Below are 19,717 nucleotides of genomic sequence, written 5' to 3' on the forward strand. Positions count from 1 at the left end.
ACGGCGGGGAAGGTGTTCGAAAAGATCATCCTCAACAGAACGTTGAGACACACCGAGGGTATAAGTGGTCTCTCGAGCAACTAGTTCGAACTCCGGAAGGGGAGGTCGACCGTAGGTAGACCGAGATAGCGTTTCAGCGTGAGAGGAATCCCCCTCCTCGCTACTATGCAGTAGTGACTGTGGATGTAATGTACGCGTTCAATAGCGCCAGTTAGACGGCTATTCCCAACGCGCTCATGCGTCTGGGAATACTCAGATACCTTCCAATATTCTCAGAAGTTACTTCCAGAATCAAGTACTAGTTTACGACACAGAGGTGGATCGGAAGTGCTTCCACATAACCTCAGGAGTCCCGCAAGGTTCCACGCTGGGTCCGGTGTTATGGAATGTCATGTACCACGAGGTGTTGAGGCTAAAGTCGATCGAAGAAGTAATACTAACTGCTGCCCACTCGATCGAAGTTGTGGAGAAGTGGATGAGTTCCAGGAAATTGGAATTGGCTCACCACAAAACTGGGGTGGTAGTTGTGAACAACTGAAAGTCGGAGCAGAAAACGGTGATCAGTGAAGGCGATTGCACTATCACTTCGAAGCGCTCCGCCAAATACTTAGGGTGATGATCGACGGCAAGTTTACCATCGGTAGCCATGTTGATTACCCCTTCAAAAGTCTATACCTCCACGCCTCCACAGCTCTTGTGGCACTGTCCTGATGATGACCAATAGCTCTGCGGTGTACGCCAGTAAGCGCAAGTTTTTGGCTAATGTCGCAACGTCCATACTAAGGTATAGTGGCCCGGCGTGGGACACTGCGCTAAGTACCGCAAGCTACCGTGGTAAGCTGGAAAGTACTTACAGGCTGATGTGCCTGAGAGCTGCGAGCGCGTGCCGTACCGAGTCACACGATGCGCTCTGCGTCATAACTGGTATGGTGCTTATCTGTATCCTTATTGGCGAGGACATGAAATGCTTCGGAATGCATGGCGCAAGAGGCATACGCAGGACTGCCAGATTAGCCTTCATAGTCAAATGGCAGCGTAGGGTCAGTTTCACCAAAAAAAAGGTGGACTCACTTGTTCGTGTGTCCGCGTTTTCGCACAATGCGTGACCACATGCTTGCCACATGCGGGGAGGACACAACTCCGGACAGCCTTTCCAGAGGATGTATAGGGATGAGTTTGCTGAAATGCGGTCGTCTTAGAGCTACAGCACGCTACAGAGAAGGTGGCGTGAAGACTCGGAGAATGGCTAGTGCGAACGCTATACAGGAGGTGATCCAAGGTTTCGGAGTCGGTTACGTAAGTCCCCAAGCAGCACACTTTGTTACAACTAAATCGCTGTCATTTCTATGCGACAAATGCAAAAGTCGATTCTAAATGACTGCAACATCGATTCTCACAGCTATGCAACCGAAAAAGCGCAGGAGGTGGAGCCTCTGTGCAACATGTTGTTCGTTGCATAAGATATTAGATTGTAACCAATGTGTAATGTAGTTTGTTTACATTGCAATAGAAAAATAAACTCAAAGTTACATTGCTGGTTTCGACATAACAACTATGGAAAATGAGGATGATGGATCCGCCAAAGTATAGCAATGGCGATTGAATAAAGTGTCGCAAAAAATGGAAATGTTTTTGGTCGGTATCCTAAATGAGCCTGGCAATTGCATTTTTCCAGCGAAATTGCCAATTTTACTAACAGAAAATCCGCGCGCTTGCGAAATTCGTTAATTTCAGCATAAGGTACACCGGGGCAAGTTGGAACGGGTGGGGCAAGATGAAACAGCAGGTTAACATGATGTTTTCTAATGATAATAAACAGTTAGATCACCATAATACATGGTTTTTGATTCAAACTATCTTTTAGCGAAGGATAAATTTCCAAATTGTATTGAAATCTATATCAAAACTTCGTGTTTCATCTTGCCCCACCCGTTTCAACTTGCCCCGGTGTACCTTATACATTTGTATGTCTCACTGATTTGTTAAACGGTATGAGATTATGAGAATCGGAACAAGGATATTAGGCTTGCCAGGTCTTTTTTCGTCAAATGTGGTTTGTTTTCTTTTCTATTATGTTTAATTAAGACTCCGAAATCATAATTGAAAGTAATTTTATGTCAGTTTTTTTTTGTAACAGAAACAAGTAATCGCCATTGTGATGACTGGGTAGAACCTACATTGCCGGTTGGATGTCTGAAAATATCAAGATCCACATCGTACATTTTTTTATACAGGGCTCTAAACTACAGGATTTAAAGCAAGTATTGTTAAATATATCTTTAAAATAATAACAGGATGATGTCAAGAATGCAACTTTTTGAATTTGACAGTTCAAGAGCATGTTACATGAAAGCCACCATGTGACATTAATGTAGCTTCTGCAAAATTAAGGTTGCATCGTGACGTCTGAGCAACCACAATGTATACTGCAAAAATATAAATGTTACCATTAGTCTGAAGTGAAACGGCTATGCAACCTTTATTATTTTTCTAAAATATTTCATAAGTTACAAGTGCTACTTGGGTCATTCCGGTGCCCTGCGGTCGAAATCGACCCTTACAGCGATTGAGTGGCCGCGGGGAGAACATCTTGGTAGCGTTGCTGCTGTAGCGTTAGTCTACTGGGATGGATCCGAGCCCGCGGTTGGAAAGGGATCCCTGGCAAGAAGGCCCCACGTAGGCACGTCCTTTTGGTGCTGGGCTTTACATGCGGAAAGGTCACATCGCTGTGCCCGACGCATCAGTTGCTGTGTAATTGTAAGCAGGCGTTGTATAGACCCTGTCTGCTTTCCGAGGAAAAAGGGAGTGGCATGGACTTCTCGGGACACTGACTAACCATCAGTAGCCAGGGATCGGTTGATGAAAATTCGGCATATTATGTGTCGATATAAACACCGCTGGAAGGGCGTCGGGACCAGGTCTAATAGAGGAGCCAAGATCAGGTATCTGCACTCGTTACCACGACAACAACTCAAATGAACTAGTTTAGTAATTCTTTTCAACGAAAGCGTAAGAATAACGAAAGATTCTTGATACAACCTTTGATTGATCTTCTAGCATAATTTTACTAGATTTCCATCTTAAGTTAGCCGGCATGTTTCCACTTATCGAAGTACTTTCACTCTAAAGTTTGTAAAATACATTTGTTGTTGCTAGAAGTTTATTCAATCTATCGACCTAAACCCAAATCTTGTGAACAATTTTACCCTCATGTAACTTCACACGTATCAATGCGGCAGCCGAACGAATATCAACGGCCAAGCATGGGAGGCAATCAGAAAAAAAACACAACACCTAACAACTCCGCGAACGAAGAGAAACAAAAGAGCCACCGAAAACACAACAAACATTACGTTATAGCCTGACCAGACCATCTACTCTGCTCTACAGCGAGTGCATGCAGCAACAACGGCCATCCATCCATCTATGCTGCGGCGAGCTTGAGACCCATGCCTTCTCAAGTGTAAGTCAGTCAGTACGCTATCAGCTGTATACCGGTGCGGAGCTAAAGTCAGTCAGTCAGAGACCGTGTTCTTCTTGGGGGTCCCCTATTACTGACGACACACTAACGTTTGAACCCCAGAAGACGTAAAAGGTCCCACGGACGTCAACGAGTGAGAGCGCGCGCGACCCCTCACCTTACACCCTGTGCAATAGCTACATAGAGGGGGAAGAACAAAATGTAACGACTTTTTCCGTTATCGGACGATTGCCTTCTATGGGTGCTTCGCTACGGTGCGGTGAGACTGTGCTGTGGGGAGACAGAAAGTTCAAGCGATATAGGATCGAATAAGTGAGTGCATTAGTGAAGATTTACGACCTCTGGTACCGGAAGCTCGGAAGCCTTGTCGAAGACGGGCATTGTTGCGTCTTCGTCGAGGGCTCCACATGTTCTATCGGGAAGGAAGTCGGCAAGTGGATGCATGGGATTTATGACGAAAGGTCGCAAGACAAAACATCGAGAGGATAAACACAAGAAAAGGAAGATGCTCATCGAAGACAAAAGCAGCAAAAGGATTCAAGGCCGATACCAAATTTTCAAATGTGCAAAATCCTATTATTAATTTGAATTTCGACCTTTCTTCAACCTTTTGAGGTGGACTTCAAAATCCTAGAAACATTGAAACAATATAGAAAAGTCAACAGGTGAAAGCTAGAAACGAGAAAACGTCGAAAGAATAAAAAGTGGAAATTAGTAAAAATCTCAATATTGGACATTTTGCGTCCAAAGTCTTTGTTCTCATATCCCTCACTCAGTCGACGTTTTGTCCTTCGACCTTTTGTCCCGAAATCCACCGTTCGGCGCCTTGGAACGGAAATTAGATCGATGCGTGCGATATGTTCTAGTGGAGGAGAAGTTTCCAACAATCCGAGCGGTTGGGGGTGAAGCGTTGAAAGGTCGTATGTCAGCTTTTTTTTGACAGCTATGACAGTGTCGATTAGGGGGGTTACGGCATAGTTTGCAGATGATCAGATAGGTGGATTGCGTGCCGGAATGTGGCGCTACTCATGGTGGCGTGCGGCGAAGAAGTCGATTGTTGTTACCGACCGCGGGAATGTGTGTCTGAGACTGTCTGCAAATATACGTTTGCTGATACTAATGGCATGTCGTGATGTTACGTCCCCTAGTGTTTGGGTGTGTTATATGATGCCGAAATGGTCGTTTTTTTCAAATCAACCTGCGTCTAAAGAAACAAGTGAATAATTACAGACAGAATGCGCATGTTCTCTGTCCGTCGCGACGCGGTGGCTGTTGGGAGGTGGATATTTGACGTGACAAGTGCCTGTTTTGTCGGTTGGGGTTTGTTTATAAACGAAAAATAAGTTCCCGTTGCCTTGGAGATTGATGGTGCCTTCGGTAGGTTTGATGAATCGCAAAAATGGCGGATGTACCGCCATCTTTACTTTGAGTGCATATAGAAATTATAAATAAAGAAATTTTATTATTTTATGAAAAATTTAGATTTTGTTTCACTTTTATTCATATACAATTTCTTCGTAGCATAGTATTATGCATTTTTTCTAGTGATGGTATCGTTTGGTTTTTCAAATGTAAACTTTCGATTGTAATTATTAATCTTGAAAAGCTTTAGAAACCAGTTTTTTTTGCAACTTAAGCTATATTTTTATTGCAATAATTATCGGGTTATTGGGAACAGAACCTTGTATTTTGGGAGCTCATGATCACCGATTGTTTTAAAAATGCCTCATAGGATCATGGTTCCAGAATGACAATTCTTACATACCTATTTAAACTATTTGAAAACATAATAATGCGGTATTATTCCACTGATTTCAGTGATGGTTTCAGTTTATTTATAATCATCTGTACTACCTTCCATCAATTGGGTTTTTAAATTTTGAAAAATTTATTGATTTTTTTCGGAAGTGCAACACTAATCCTTTTTCTTCTTCTTCTTCTGTATGGCTCTTCATTCCCACTGGAACTTGGTCTGCCTTTCTTCAACTCAGTGTTGTTTGAGCAATTCTACAGTCAATAATTGAAAGACTTTTTTGCCTGTTATCGCATGAATTTGTATATTGTGAAACAAGAACAATGATACACTATGCCCAGGAAGTCGAGAAAATTTTCTCAACCGGAACGGGAATAGAACCCGCATTCACTGCTTGTTTTATATGACTTGAATTACAGAGAACAGACGTCTATCTTCGCTTTCTGCCTTGTGTAAAACTTTGTAACGCCACAGTGTTCGAAATCGATGATTTTACGATCAAAATTAAATAACTTTTTTTAGGTTGGTTCTAGAGGTTTGGCGTGTTCTACAAAGTTTTTCTGCATTTAAAAGGCGTCTTTTGATAAAATGTTATAAATGATTAATCCCCCTAGAAGTGAGATAAAAAAAATATTTTTTCGAAATATTTTTTTAGAGGTTTGACGTTTTCGGCAAAGTTGTAGCCCATAATAAGAGAACAAAAATCGTAGAACATGTCAAAGCTCCATTTCTTACGGTTTTCGAGATATGGAGCGTTTTGTGCGAAGTACCCCTAAAACTAGTTTTTTCAGTGTAGCTTCAACAGATAAAATCCTACAGTTTTGTGACCTTCTACAAACTTGTTCAGGACGTCGAATTACACATTTCTTCCGAAGATGTCAAGTCATTATATCTTAAAACAAAAAAGTTATAGGCAAATTTATCATATTTTAAGGTGTACTTTCACCTTAAGTAACTTTTTCCGGCGCAAAATGGCGCAGATGGCTCAGTCGGTAGTTGAAAGATTAGACTTTTTACTACCACTTGGGGGTGGAAACCCTCGTGGGCAATAGTGGGAAAGGTGGTTTAAATACATGATAAAAACTAATTATTTTGCCTGCAAAATAAATAAAAAAAATAATTAAGAAGCCCACAGTAATTTTACTGCACTGTGTTTCTTCCGGCAATATTTTACAACGTTTTTGCAAAAACCAGTGAGTTTTTATCACTAAAAATTAAAACATCAGAACAAAATATTGTTCCCGAGAGTTATAACTAAAGCTAGTTCTAAATAAAAGTATTGAATTTCTTCAAACTTATAACAACATATCTATGCCCAAACGAATGACAACCTACTCAATAGTCATAAAACTGAATGGCTACGGTGGTAAGAATATCAATTGCGTTTTGATAAATACCTTCGCAGTTCTTATTAAGGTAGTTGTAATTTTACATTCTTCAATACATATTTTGACGATTTCCTGGTGAAAATAAAGTTAATCTTTTATATCAAATGATCAATTTGATATAAAATTGTATTTTCAATCCGATTTTTGTGAAAAGTACTGTCAAAAATATGAAAAGTGCTTCATGGGACGTATCATGTAATTGGTTAACGTCAAGAGATTAAAAATAATGTTTGAAATTAAAAAAAAACTATCGCGTTATTCTCGGCACCCCTGTATTTTATTGATTTATAACTGATATATTTCTATTGCTTCCCAGTTGTAAGTCAAACTCGTGGATTACCGAACAAGCTGTTAATCTGCTATCGGACGAATCAAAACTTCTCCTGATGTTTTCCGATACTGATTCCGTAGTTGAAAAGTCAAACAACAAATATAAATATAAATACATGAAAAAATAACAAAAAAATCTACCATGTGTTTTGATGCACATCTTGAACTGTTTAATATTTCATTCTTCCTATTTCTAGCGCTACTTAACTTGAATATTGCCCCCAAAAAAAAAACTTCAAACAGGTAATTTTAAAGTAACTTTATCAGAAATTGTCTGACCATCTGATAGTAAACAATATGAATTCAAAATCATGAATAAAATATTTTGTTTGGTAAAAACAATGCTCAAAAACGACACGAATGCAACTTTGGAGTAAAATGTCGCTAATTTAAGTAAATAAATAAATAAATCATGCTCAAAAATGTTGTAAAATATTGCTGGAAATAACGCAATGCAGTAAAAATTACTGCGGGCTCCTAAATGATTAATTTTTATTTATTTTTCTTGTATTACAGGAAAAATAATTAGTTTTTGTCATGTATTTAAACCACCTTTCCCACTATTGCCCACGAGGGTTTCCACCCCCTAGTGATAGTAAAAAGTCTAATCTTTCAACTACCGACTGAGCCATCTGCGCTATTTTGCGCCGGAAATAGTTACTTAAGGTGAAAGTACACCTTAAACTATGATAAATTTGCCTATAACTTTTTTGTTTTAAGATACAATGACTTGACATCTTCGGAAGAAATGTGTAACTCGACGTCCTGAACAAGTTTGTAGAAGGTCACAAAACTGTAGGATTTTATCTGTTGAAGCTACACTGAAAAAACTAGTTTTAGGGGTACTTCGCACAAAACGCTCCATATCTCGAAAACCGTAAGAAATGGAGCTTTGACATGTTCTACGATTTTTGTTCTCTTATTATGGGCTACAACTTTGCCGAAGACGTCAAACCTCTAAAAAAATATTTCGAAAAAATATTTTTTTTATCTCACTTCTGGGGGGATTTATCATTTATTACATTTTATCAAAAGACGCCTTTTAACTTGCAGAAAAACTTTGTAGAACACGCCAAACCTCTAGAACCAACCTAAAAAAAGTTATTTAATTTTGATCGTAAAATCATCGATTTCGAACACTGTGTAACGGTCATATCAGAGTATGTGGTTATGCTCCCGATGCGCGGCGCTAGCGTCCCCTTGTTGTGTTGTTATATTTGTTTCCAGTACTCGTCGTTTTTGGCAGTTTGGCGCTCGTGTCGCTTTGTGGGCTAGTGTATTTTAACGATGAACACTGCCTTCGTGGGGTCAAATTGACTTTATACGTGGGGCAGTCTCCGTTGGTGGCGTTGAGATACACTTAAATCCTTTACACACGATTTCAACGTACTTTTGTTCGAGCTTAAATGTCTGTTCTCTGTGCTTGAATATAAATCACGGTATATTTTGATACCTTAAATGAAACCTCTTATAACACCATGGGCTGGAGGTGCATTTTATTTGAGAAAGGGCATAAAAAGAGGGAATTTTGTGCAAATTAAGTCAGGGCTTTAATGAGGATACTTAGTACACATGCGCAGGTCTTGCTCCTGGGCATTTAATGAGACCAAAAGGGTTCCAAGGAATTCCCAGACAACCTAAAAAGAGGGGGCTACAGGAGCGTTTCAGTGAATTGTTTCACGTGATGTCAGGAGCCTTTAAACCCTTTGGAGACGGATGGGTCATATGCATTGGCGGAGCCAGCATTTTCTTTTTTCTTACTCACTCTCCTAATCATACACGAGAGAGAGAAAGATAGATGAGGAGGCAGCTTGCCCCCTCTTTCATCCCGTTCTTTCTCGTGTATGTTTAGGAGAGTGAGTAAGAAAAGAGAAAAAGCTGGCTCCGCTAATGGTCGTATGTGCCCAGCCGAGAAAATCGACCATAACAAACGTGTTCTAGAACAGCGAAGTTGCATCTAGATAGGTGTAAAACCCGTCTCCAAAGGGTTAAGGACGTTCCAACAGGTTTTAATGACGTTTCTTTGGGTCACGTGAGTTTCAGAATCGTTTAAAGGGGGTTTGATTGCGGGGCAGAGAGTCTCATAAGCCTTTTCTGTTGATTTTCATGATCTGCAGCCCGATGAACTGATGAACAATTGCGCGGTTTCGGAACGGATGTTCTTGTTTGGCAGCGATAATGGATCGATGTCAATCCAAATCGGATGCTAGTGTTTTTTTTAAATTTTCCATTACCAAACTGTTTTCACCTAAGAACAGTTACGCTTGCTCAAGAATGGCTAATATTTGAAGATAACTACGAGAGCCTCTTAAAACTGACATTAAGGTCAATAGATCTTATTGTGTTTGTGATTTTATGCACTGAACTCCCTAGTATTCTTGGAGATGTTGATTGATTGATTTGTCTTTATTAAAGAGACTTTCAACCCTTGGCTGGTTCGTCTCTCTTGGAGATGTTTTTAAAACCACAGATTGCTGAAGAATAGTTGTACTCAACAAAACCATTATAAGATCAATTAGACTACGCAATGCTTTCATGAAACTATAATAAAAACCAATAGAAACAGATAGAATAAAAATTGTTACTTGGGGCATAAAGCAATCATTTGGATCCATGAAGCATAATCTGATGCTCCCTTCTTTTCGTAAAATTTAGCAATCGAAAAATCCGAAATTTCATGAACTAATGATACATAAAACACACAAACGATCTATGGAAAAATGTTCCCTAGAAAATATGAAAACAATCCATAAAATATAGAAAATTGGAAAACGATCCGAAAAATATAACAAATGATCCATAAAATTTTATTATTTTTTTATTTTAAATATAACAAACGATCCATCATTTTTTCGTATAATTTACACTGTTGGTTAAACCATGTTCTAAATTTGATGGATCCTTTCCTTATATATGTTTTAAAGATCGTTCTCTTATTTTCTGTGAATTATTTTGTATTTTTTATTATAGATCATTCTAGGGATCGATTCAACCATTTCAAGGAGCAAGAATGGGAACCCTCACTTGTAAAGAGTTACACTCACTTGCTGTTTTCTCAGTTCAGAAGCGGGTAGTTAAGAAACGATGTATGGACGACTTTTGCCTTGTGGGTTTGTCTAAAAGTTTGCTGAATAGAGTAGGGCCACATGCATACCGAAGTTGTGAGCGAGCTGCAAAGGCAACTCTCCACGAGGTGAATGTAAATTACACTCACCTCGTGGAGAGTCGCTTTCACAGCTCTGTCACGACTTTGATATGCGTGTGCGATCCCTACTCTATTCGGCAAACTTTTAGACAAAACCACAAGGCAAAAGTCGTCCATACATCGTTTCTTGACTGCCCACTTCGGAACTGAGAAAACAGCAAGTGAGTGTAACTCTTTACAAGTGAGTGTTCCCATCCCTGTCAAGCAGAAGTTGTTGAAATTCTTAATTTTTTTATTGCTAAATATTACGAAAAGAAGGGTGCATTTGACTATGTTTCATGGACCCAAATGATTGCCTTTTTGTTTTGTGGTATGCTTCTAGGGAATATTGAAAAGTTATCAATGGATCATTTGTCAATTTGTTTAACGGCTACCCTTCGGAACCACCGAAATAAATAGCATTGCTTCGGAGAGAGGCTAATACATATTGCAACCTCAAGGTAAGTTGCGTAGCCATGCATCAACGAACATCGATGACTCACTTTGGGGAGTCCACCAAGGTAGCATGCTGGCCCTTAACCAAGTATGCCAAGGACCGAGTAGTTCTTACCACTTATTTTTTCCTTTGAAAGCGGGCAAGACCAACCACCACGCTCGCGTCCAACTGTTCTGCAAGCATCAAGAACTGATACTGCGTGAAATGCAATTTAACCTACTGAGGGCTCAGGCCCTATCAGCTAGCACCAGATTCTAGTGACAATGGGGCTTCCACCTGCCCGGCCCTTTTTTTCTGTTCAGGACATAACCACTGTGACCAAATTTAATCTATTGTGATTAGAAGAAATAAAGGATTGTGCGATATTTGCCAGAAAACCATTTGCCAGAATGCCATTGGCCAGAAAGACATTTGCCAGAAAATACAATTTCCCAGAAAACCATTTGCTAGAATGTACCATTCCCCAGAAAGTACCATTTCCCAGAAATATTCCAAAGTTCTCAATCCAGAAGTGTTCCTAATCTAATGATAATTTACAACATTCTTAATGAATAATAAATCGCGTTTTTTTTATTTGTTTGGGATCGATTAGCCCACGATAACGATTGTAAAAATGTAATTTTTTTTTATTGTTCAGATTTATATGCGAAAGTTCAATAAATTATTGGAACTGATGTAAGAGCAAACAAGAAATGGTTTCAGAGAAACTTAAATAAAAGCCTATATTTTGAGGAAGGAAAAATCACTCTGAAACAAAAAATTGATGTGAACTCAAGCCTTTCAAACTTTACAATACATTAAATCTTTTATGTTATTTCAGGCCGAACATTTCAATAGGTCCTATCTGCATTTGAGAGGCTCTCTTTGTTCTCTTTCAATTATTGCAATGTAATCACACACACACTTATCATCTATTTTTGCAGTACAACTCAAAAGTCGATTGTTTTGACCATCTTTCAATGCAAGGAGACAATCATAATACAAATAAACAGCTGGGATATTAACGAAAGAGAGAGAAACCAACGAGAGCCTCTCTTCTGCAGATAGGACCTTTGGACATGTTTACCTGATTTAATTATTTTATTGCACACAACAGCTTATTTTTTCAAATAGAACATTTCCACAAATTTGTATTGTGGACAAGTTGATCATGATTTGGATCCAATTGATCAAATATTTTTTTTTTAATGAAATTTGTTCAATACTAATCAAAGATTTTCCTTTCTTCAACACATAGGATGTTCTTTTCAGCTTTTGCTGATATGGAATTTTCTCTTAACTTATATTTTTCAAAGATTCCCTTCAATCAATGGAAAGTAATTTTTAGGCTTATTTTTGACAATAACAATAACATGATCACTTTAAATAATATTTTTTGTGCCAAACAGCAAAATTACCCGGAATTGTTGATCACACACTTAAGTCAATCGACTACCATAACAAAAACCTTATGGAAGCAACGAGTAAAATACACAGAAATACCTCGGTCGGTATAGTCGGTACAAAAACACAGAAATAATTACTTAATTCAAGACCAACAATTGAAAAGGCCACAACAACATTTTGTGAACAAACATGTTTCCATCGACTTGAGGCCTTTTGAACTCCACCCACACACCTCACCACCACTAACAGAAAGCGCAAACATCAAGCTCTCTGTTAATGGGTGGGTGGATCCCAGAAGGCCCTAAGTCGACAGAAACGTGTTTGTTTACGCAATATTGATGTGGCCTTTTCAATTGTTGGCCTTGAAATGACGGTTTTACCTATACCATTAGCTAGACTGTCAATGCCCGAAAGCCACTGCCCCCAATATCACAAGCTTGAATGTACTATTAGGCCGAATATCACTTGATCAAATACTATAAAAAGCTTGTTCTTGAGGAAATCAATTCTAATAATTCCAGCAGAGTTTTTCCTTCTTTTAATCATCATGCTGTTCTTTCTAGATGAAATTTTTAGTTTATTTGCACCATTTTTAACCAATACATTCCCTTATCACGGTAATTGTAACATGTGAGCTTAACATATTTGGGCTTATGGTATTATGACTAATGGCGCTCCGGTTACTGTTATAATCTTAATATCAATGATGTTGCCCTGGCTGAAGGCCGTTGGGTCGAATGTCATTTGGTCGCAGTTCCTTAGGTCAAAAAGTCATTTTGCCGAATGGCCATATATTTTTTTTGTTTTCTCCTTTTGTGCTGTTAAAATAATTGTTGAGGTTGGAGCTACTGTATTTTACCCATGAGTCTTTCCTTTTAAATATAGGAACAATAAACGGGTTTAAGATCTGTTTTTTTTTTTCAATAATTAAACTATTAGTTCCGTAATACCAATATTGCTTTATGGTTCTAACATAATCAACAATTCATGCTAAAAACTAGTCTTACAATGAACTAGGAAGAACAGCCTGTGCTTAGAAGAAGGAAAAATTCACTATTTGAACTAGAGAGAATAGTTTTGCATTGATTACAGAAAAATAGTTTTTTGCATTGAAGCCGTTGATGTTCAACTAGTGAATTTTGCCTTCTTTTAAATATAGGCTGTTCTTCTTAGTTAGTAAGACTAGATTTTGACATTATTTGTTGATTGCGGTAAAACAATAAGGCAATAATAATATTGTAGAATTATCAGCTAATTATTGGAAATCCGAACAAATTTAAGGAATTATTCCGATTCCTGTTCCATAATCAATGAATTGCGATTCGTGATCATCATTCTACTCATTGACCATTCGACCTAATGGATTTCGGTCAGCAGTACTTTCATTATACCAGATGTTTGTGGACCTATGCACTCATAGCCTAGTTACAACGTTATCGTTATAACTAGAGATGGGAAAATGATTCAATTTTAAGAGCGAATCGCTACCGATTCACTCTCAAAAAAGAGTCGGCTCTTTTGACCGATTCAGCAACACTTTTCCGTAACTTGATGAACAATTTCAGTTTCCTAGCAAGTCCAGTTTTCTAGGAAATCAGCTCGCAAGGACGACTCAGCCGTCGACGCAATAAATATCGAACACACAGATTTTCGTTCCTTCCACTAAAGAGTCGAATCACTAGCGCGAGCCGGCCATATACGAATGAAAAATGATCGATTGGCAAAGATTGCGATGGTTTTGTTTCTAAACATTACTAAAGTACGCAGTCAATCCAACTCTTTTCGACAAATTGTAGTACTCGTAATGAACTTCAGCGAATCGTGACTCTTTTGAAAAGAATCGTGGGTCACTCACTCGGTTTCGCGAATCGGTTCTTTGAGTCGACTCGCGAGTGAGTTGCCCATGTCTAGTTATAACGCTTAGTATCATACAGGCGTATCTGCAATGATCGATTTTTTCTTTACTCAAAAACTACCGCTGAATCATTTCGCTGTAGTAGTTGTTTTCGTTGTTCTAGTCCTAGTCGTCCTTTATCGAAACAAACCAAGAGATCATCCTAGCAGTGAACATTTTGAATTATTGTAAAAAATTGAAACTGGCGACATTTTTTAAGTCAATGGACTGAAATATATCCACCAAATTCTCACAATCACATCATTAGTTTCATTTAATTATTAGAAAACGGAGAAAATGTCAATTTCCCGAAAGTACCATTTGCCAGAATGTACCGATCCCCAGAATTTAATATTTAGTATTAAATTCTGGGGATTGGTACATTCTGGCAAATGGTACTTTCGGGCAAATAGTATTCTGGCAAATGGTACATTCTGGCAAACAGTTTTCTGGCGTTTGTCATTCTGGCGAATGGTTTTCTGGCGAACGGTTTTCTGGCAAATATCGCACAATCGAAATAAAGTATTCATAAGTCAAACATGTTCCTCCACTAAGGAAATCCTTAGATTTTGCAAAACAAATATTAAATTGACTGATTTCCCGCACGCTTTAAACCTCTATGCTGGGTTACCTAGCCAAACCAGTTTGAGAAGACATCGCATCGGGAGTACCAATTCGCTTAACCCAATGGAATATGCCATCGACTATTTATTTTAAGCTTCTTACGTGAGTGTACATTTGCAATATAAACGTTTCTTTGCTTTCTCTAATGTTAGAACTGCCCCTTACCTCTTTTGAACACTCTTTTTAGTTGCATATGGTGTATTGCAGACACATTTGGCTTTGCTGACATTTAGTCGAAGGTCTTTATAGACGAATCGAACAGCTAATTGAGAAGCATTTTTGTAGACCTTTCAAGTCGACCCGATTGCTTCCGATCAAGCGTATGATCGAACTTCTTCTACAATGTTTCCTGTACTTAAAGATCAGAGTTCCATTACGAACTTAGGGGTTCCTCTTATGATCGTACAGTTCGTAGAGGGCATGCTGTCTCAAAAAAGCTTCTATGTTGCAGTATCAACGGTATTATCCAAATCTTTGGAAGTGGTTGTGTGGTGAGTAAAAAAACAGGAAAATAGGACCGGATATGCTCAAAACATTTAAATGTTTAAGTTACGGGGGTTTTCGGCTTCCAGTCTTCGCGTAATAATAAACGGATTTATGCAGTCTTGCGAATAATCGCGACCATCACGAGACAATCACTTCAACCGCTTTCTGGAGTCACCCTTCCCAAGGTGATACAAACCAGCTAGCATGCCATGCCTGGAATGACAAACATGTTGTGGGTTTCACCCTTCGCAGCTTTGCAGCGATAGCAGCTGCTAAGTATGCTTCAGGCGGGTTGCTAGATAGGGTATTTTAACCAATAGTGGACCCCTTAGTAGCTGAAAATTGTTCTGATCGTTAAAACAGTATGATATTCCAATTAAATTGCCCCTGTCAACGTTTACACAGCAAGTTCTATGTCTTTCCTGCACATTGCACACAAAAACCTTACCAAACCACCCTATATTTCCCATAAAATAATCATTTCAAATCTGGCTCAAATTATCTTACAGTGGTCCCCCCGGGGTCCACTATAGGATTGTTGGGGCCCACTATAGGATAAATCGAATTTTCTTACCATGTTAAAACGGAGACAATAGTAGACCCCCTTGGATTTAACCAATAGTGGTCCCCCAGATTTGTTTACATTTACAAATTTGTTCAAAAAATCAAATTATTGCTTTCCAGCGTAGCTCCACCACTTGTAACTACTGGCTAGGAACATGATCCATCGTCTCCCGGTGGAAGTTCACCGGTAAAAACAGATTTAGGGGCTGTCCATAAACCACGTGGTCATTTTTTTGGGACTTTTCAACACCCCCCCCCCCCCCCCCCGCGTGGTCATTAGTCCATACAAATTTTTTTATTTGTCCATACAAAACGGTCATTGGCCGAACCCCCCCCCCCCCCCCCAATGACCACGTGGTTTATGGACAGCCCCTTACCTGATCTTATGCGATTCCTGTCCCTGTCACTACGTACGGTTGTGGTGTCTGTGGATTCCTGAGGTACCTGAGATATCGTTGCGGCCGCAGCGGCTGTATGGTTTGCAGCTTCTAACCTTTTTTAGTTTGATCTCAAGTCCACGTGCTCGACACGTGCACTTCTCGTCGTGAAAATCGCGGTGAGCCCTCTGCTCGTTTATATGGCCCCTGCGCGTGTTGAGGTTGAGGATCTTGACAGTGTTCCTCAGGCTTGGATAGCGAGAATCTCGTTACTCAACGATTCTTGCGCTCCACCGCAGATCAATCACAATTTACTGGATGTTCAGTAAATTCATGTTGGTGGAATCGACTTGGACCTCTGTCACGTGCTTAATTAAGCCCGATTTATTGTTATAGATCGTAACGTTCCACACGGACCTCATTATCTGTCGATTATGAATAGACCAAAGGAACGTAGTGGCTTTGCAACACACTGTATTTACATATCCTTGTCTAGAATGCCACACTAAAATAGGGTAAATCGCTAAATGCACGTCCAAAAACTCACTAATTGTTGCACATTCCATGCTTTTCTTGCAACAATACCCTACTATAATTTCATTGCCTGTAGAGCTCCAAACGAAATTTATATATGGACGAGATATTCGCGTGAGGAGATTTATTTTTTTTTTGGTAGAGTTCCACAACAATATCGGGAATAGAACCTAGAAACCCTCAGTATGATCACGTTCATCACATCGACCATGTAGGAAAAAAATATATAGGAATCATATCGAACCCTTATTGCATATTACCCTTTCATGCCAATAACAGAATTCACTGTGGTGCACACGCATCACATTTTTGTGACCCATTATCGTTTGCTGGGTTCATGCTTCCCGACCCGACCAATATCAAGGCTGTCACAAAACGGTAACTTGCCTCGCGGAATTATTCCCTCCTACAACCCCACCAACCAAACCACCACAAACAATTCCGCGATTCTATCGATTCTAAAGCAGAAGCAAGCATAAAAATGATAACAGTGAATTAGTATCGCAAAGCTCCTCCTATTTTGAGTTCAGTCAGTAGGTACCATCGTTTCATTGACAGCGGGTGGTTTGGGCGATAGAGCAGCGCTTTCCAAGAGAAATTCGGGTCGTGAAAACCCGCTTCGAAAAGGTCAAAGAATTTCCATTGAAGCATTCAAATTCTTGCTGAATCATTCTGCATCCGAAGTGCATTCGAAGGAATTCGTGGTAAACGCGGGTGTCACAACATTTCAAGAACATCAACGAACCGACGCAGTTCATTCGCGGTCAACTCGTTTAACTCCAAAGCTCTGTAATTATCTCCCGCGCTAACTGCCGCCGTTGATTGGATTGGATTGAAGTGCATGCATTGTCTCTCGACATCGCCGTCTCGTGAGTGACCCCGGTCCGAATTCAACGATTTTCGGTGGTGATCCACCCCGCGGACGAAGAAAAGCATCAAACGAAACGAAGGAAGACAAGTTTGGGGGGAAAATGTTGTTCTGTGTGATCTTGGCGTTCGCACTACTGAGTGCAGTCGTCATCTATGCCATTTTCACCGTTGCTTTTTGGTTCTGTTGTGAAGAGTAGGTTTGACGAGTTCAGCAGCAGCAGCAGCAGCAGCAGTATTCACCTGTGTGGGCTAGTAGTGAAACAAACACGTGATTGAATTCGTACCACGGTGCGTGAGTTAGTTGAGCATAAAGTGTTGCAAAAGTGGTGAATAATTGATCAAGCCGGCTGATCAAGGATGAAGAAGAATGAAGCGATCATTAGCTAGCGAAGAGTGAAGCACCTGCGAAACCGAAGATCTGCAGAAGTCGATCAGTGTTTGGATCTTCTCAGAAGAAAATAATAATTTCTGTAATTTCAATAAACGGGTGAATCGTTTAGAAATAGTTGTGAACGGCGTCGGCTGGCGAGTAATTTTGGCAAGGCCCTTGGATCAACCAACAACGCAACGAGTGTCTAATTGGACTGCGATTAGAGCTGATGAGATTTTAAACGGTGGTAATTTGAAATTGAGCAGCTATCGCCCCCGGAGGTTAGCAGAAATGAAGACAAGCCGTGCCTAGTGAAGACAAACGAAGGTGAGTGAACTTTCAGAATAGACAATGTTTTTTAGAATTCAAAACTGCATTATCAATGCATAAGAATGGTCTTTCGCCATTATTTAAAATTGATAAAACCGTTTAGGAATTAGCTTTGCTTTGCTTAGAAACGCAATTTTATCTTTTTGGGCCTGAGGGGTCCCAAAAAGATAAATGGCTGTAATTAATCACAAACTATCTTATCTTTCACAATTTTTTGTTTGTAAATAAACTCCTCTATTGAATTGTGATCCCTACAGGCTATATCAAGAGCCTAACACATCCTAAACACAAAGAAACTGGAATGTTGGAAATATCAGAACCAAGGCTGCTTTAACATATGCCTTGTAGTCCAGGCATGGGAAATGTCACATAAACGTCATTTTGTTATTTGCTAAATTCTCTTTCATTAGTGAGAAATGTTTATCGACGACATCATTAATTTTTCATAACTGATGACCATCATGGATTGGATGTAAACGGATGGAAATTTACACCGCAAGTGATGGAAATAGAAAAACGTCATAATTTTTTTTTCTTGAAATTCCATAACATTTACCATACTTGGTCATACGCAGGCTTGTCCGCACTGAGCGCATGAAAGTTCTGCTCTTTGGATTTACACCATCAAGCACATCATAAATTAGAAATCATTTCATCTAATCAGATAGAAGGATGTTGAAATATTCTAAATGTCATTTCGAACTGTCCAAAAACCGCACCGCAGCGCCGCACGGGCCGCTCAAAGTGAAATTCACTGGAGTGTTTTCACCCGGGTGAAAATCTCCTTGCGCGCTCCGTGTGCCTCTGCGGTGCGGTTTTTTGACAGTTCGAAATGACATTTAGAATATTTCAACATCCTTCTAACTGATGAGATGAAAACATTTCTAATTTATGATGTGATTGATGGTGTAAATCTAAAGAGCAGAATTTTCATGCGCTCAGTGCGGACAAGCCTGGTCATACGTTTACTTCATGAATGTAGTTTTCTTTGTAATTATTAAATAGTTTTCTATACCTTGTGGAACGTCCATAATTTTCGTCACACAAAAAATGACCATTTTGAGCATCCCCTCTCTCCTATGTCATACTTTTTATATAAAACTTTGTACCGGTCGTCACACCTAGCTGAACCTGGCTCCCCCTACATACGAGACGTAATTTGTGGACGTTCCCATGAGTTGTTTTAGTCTTTCAAATTTACAATATGAGAACAAGTTATATTTGCAGTAGACAATAACATTGGATACCGTTTTAGGTCCTATACGACTTCAGAGGCCATTGAAAGACATGTTTAAATCTAGAGCAACCGAACTACCCTGGAGTTCAAATCTGCAGACTATACATGTAGGTACAAAAGCATGGGCCATACAGGCTGTTTTTTCAGATCGAGGTTTTTTTTATTCCATTTTGGGTCAAGAGTGACTGTACAAAATTTTAGCGTGATCAGTTATGCCAGTTATGCGCATTGCGATTAAATATTTGTATGAGATGTTATATGGGAAAACTTATTTTTTTGCATTTAAAGAATAAAATTAATCTAAAAGTATGTTACCGATTATGTGAAAGTGTAGCCTCAGATGTCCTGAAAAACTTTGCCGAAGACCGCAAAGCGATACAAGCCTTGTGACAAAAGTCCTACTGATCCTCTGAGTGTGCCGAACATTTATTATGTAAAGGAATAACACCAAT

This window comes from Aedes albopictus, chromosome 3, assembly GCF_035046485.1.
Source record: "Aedes albopictus strain Foshan chromosome 3, AalbF5, whole genome shotgun sequence".
NCBI classification, from domain to species: Eukaryota; Metazoa; Arthropoda; class Insecta; order Diptera; family Culicidae; genus Aedes; species Aedes albopictus.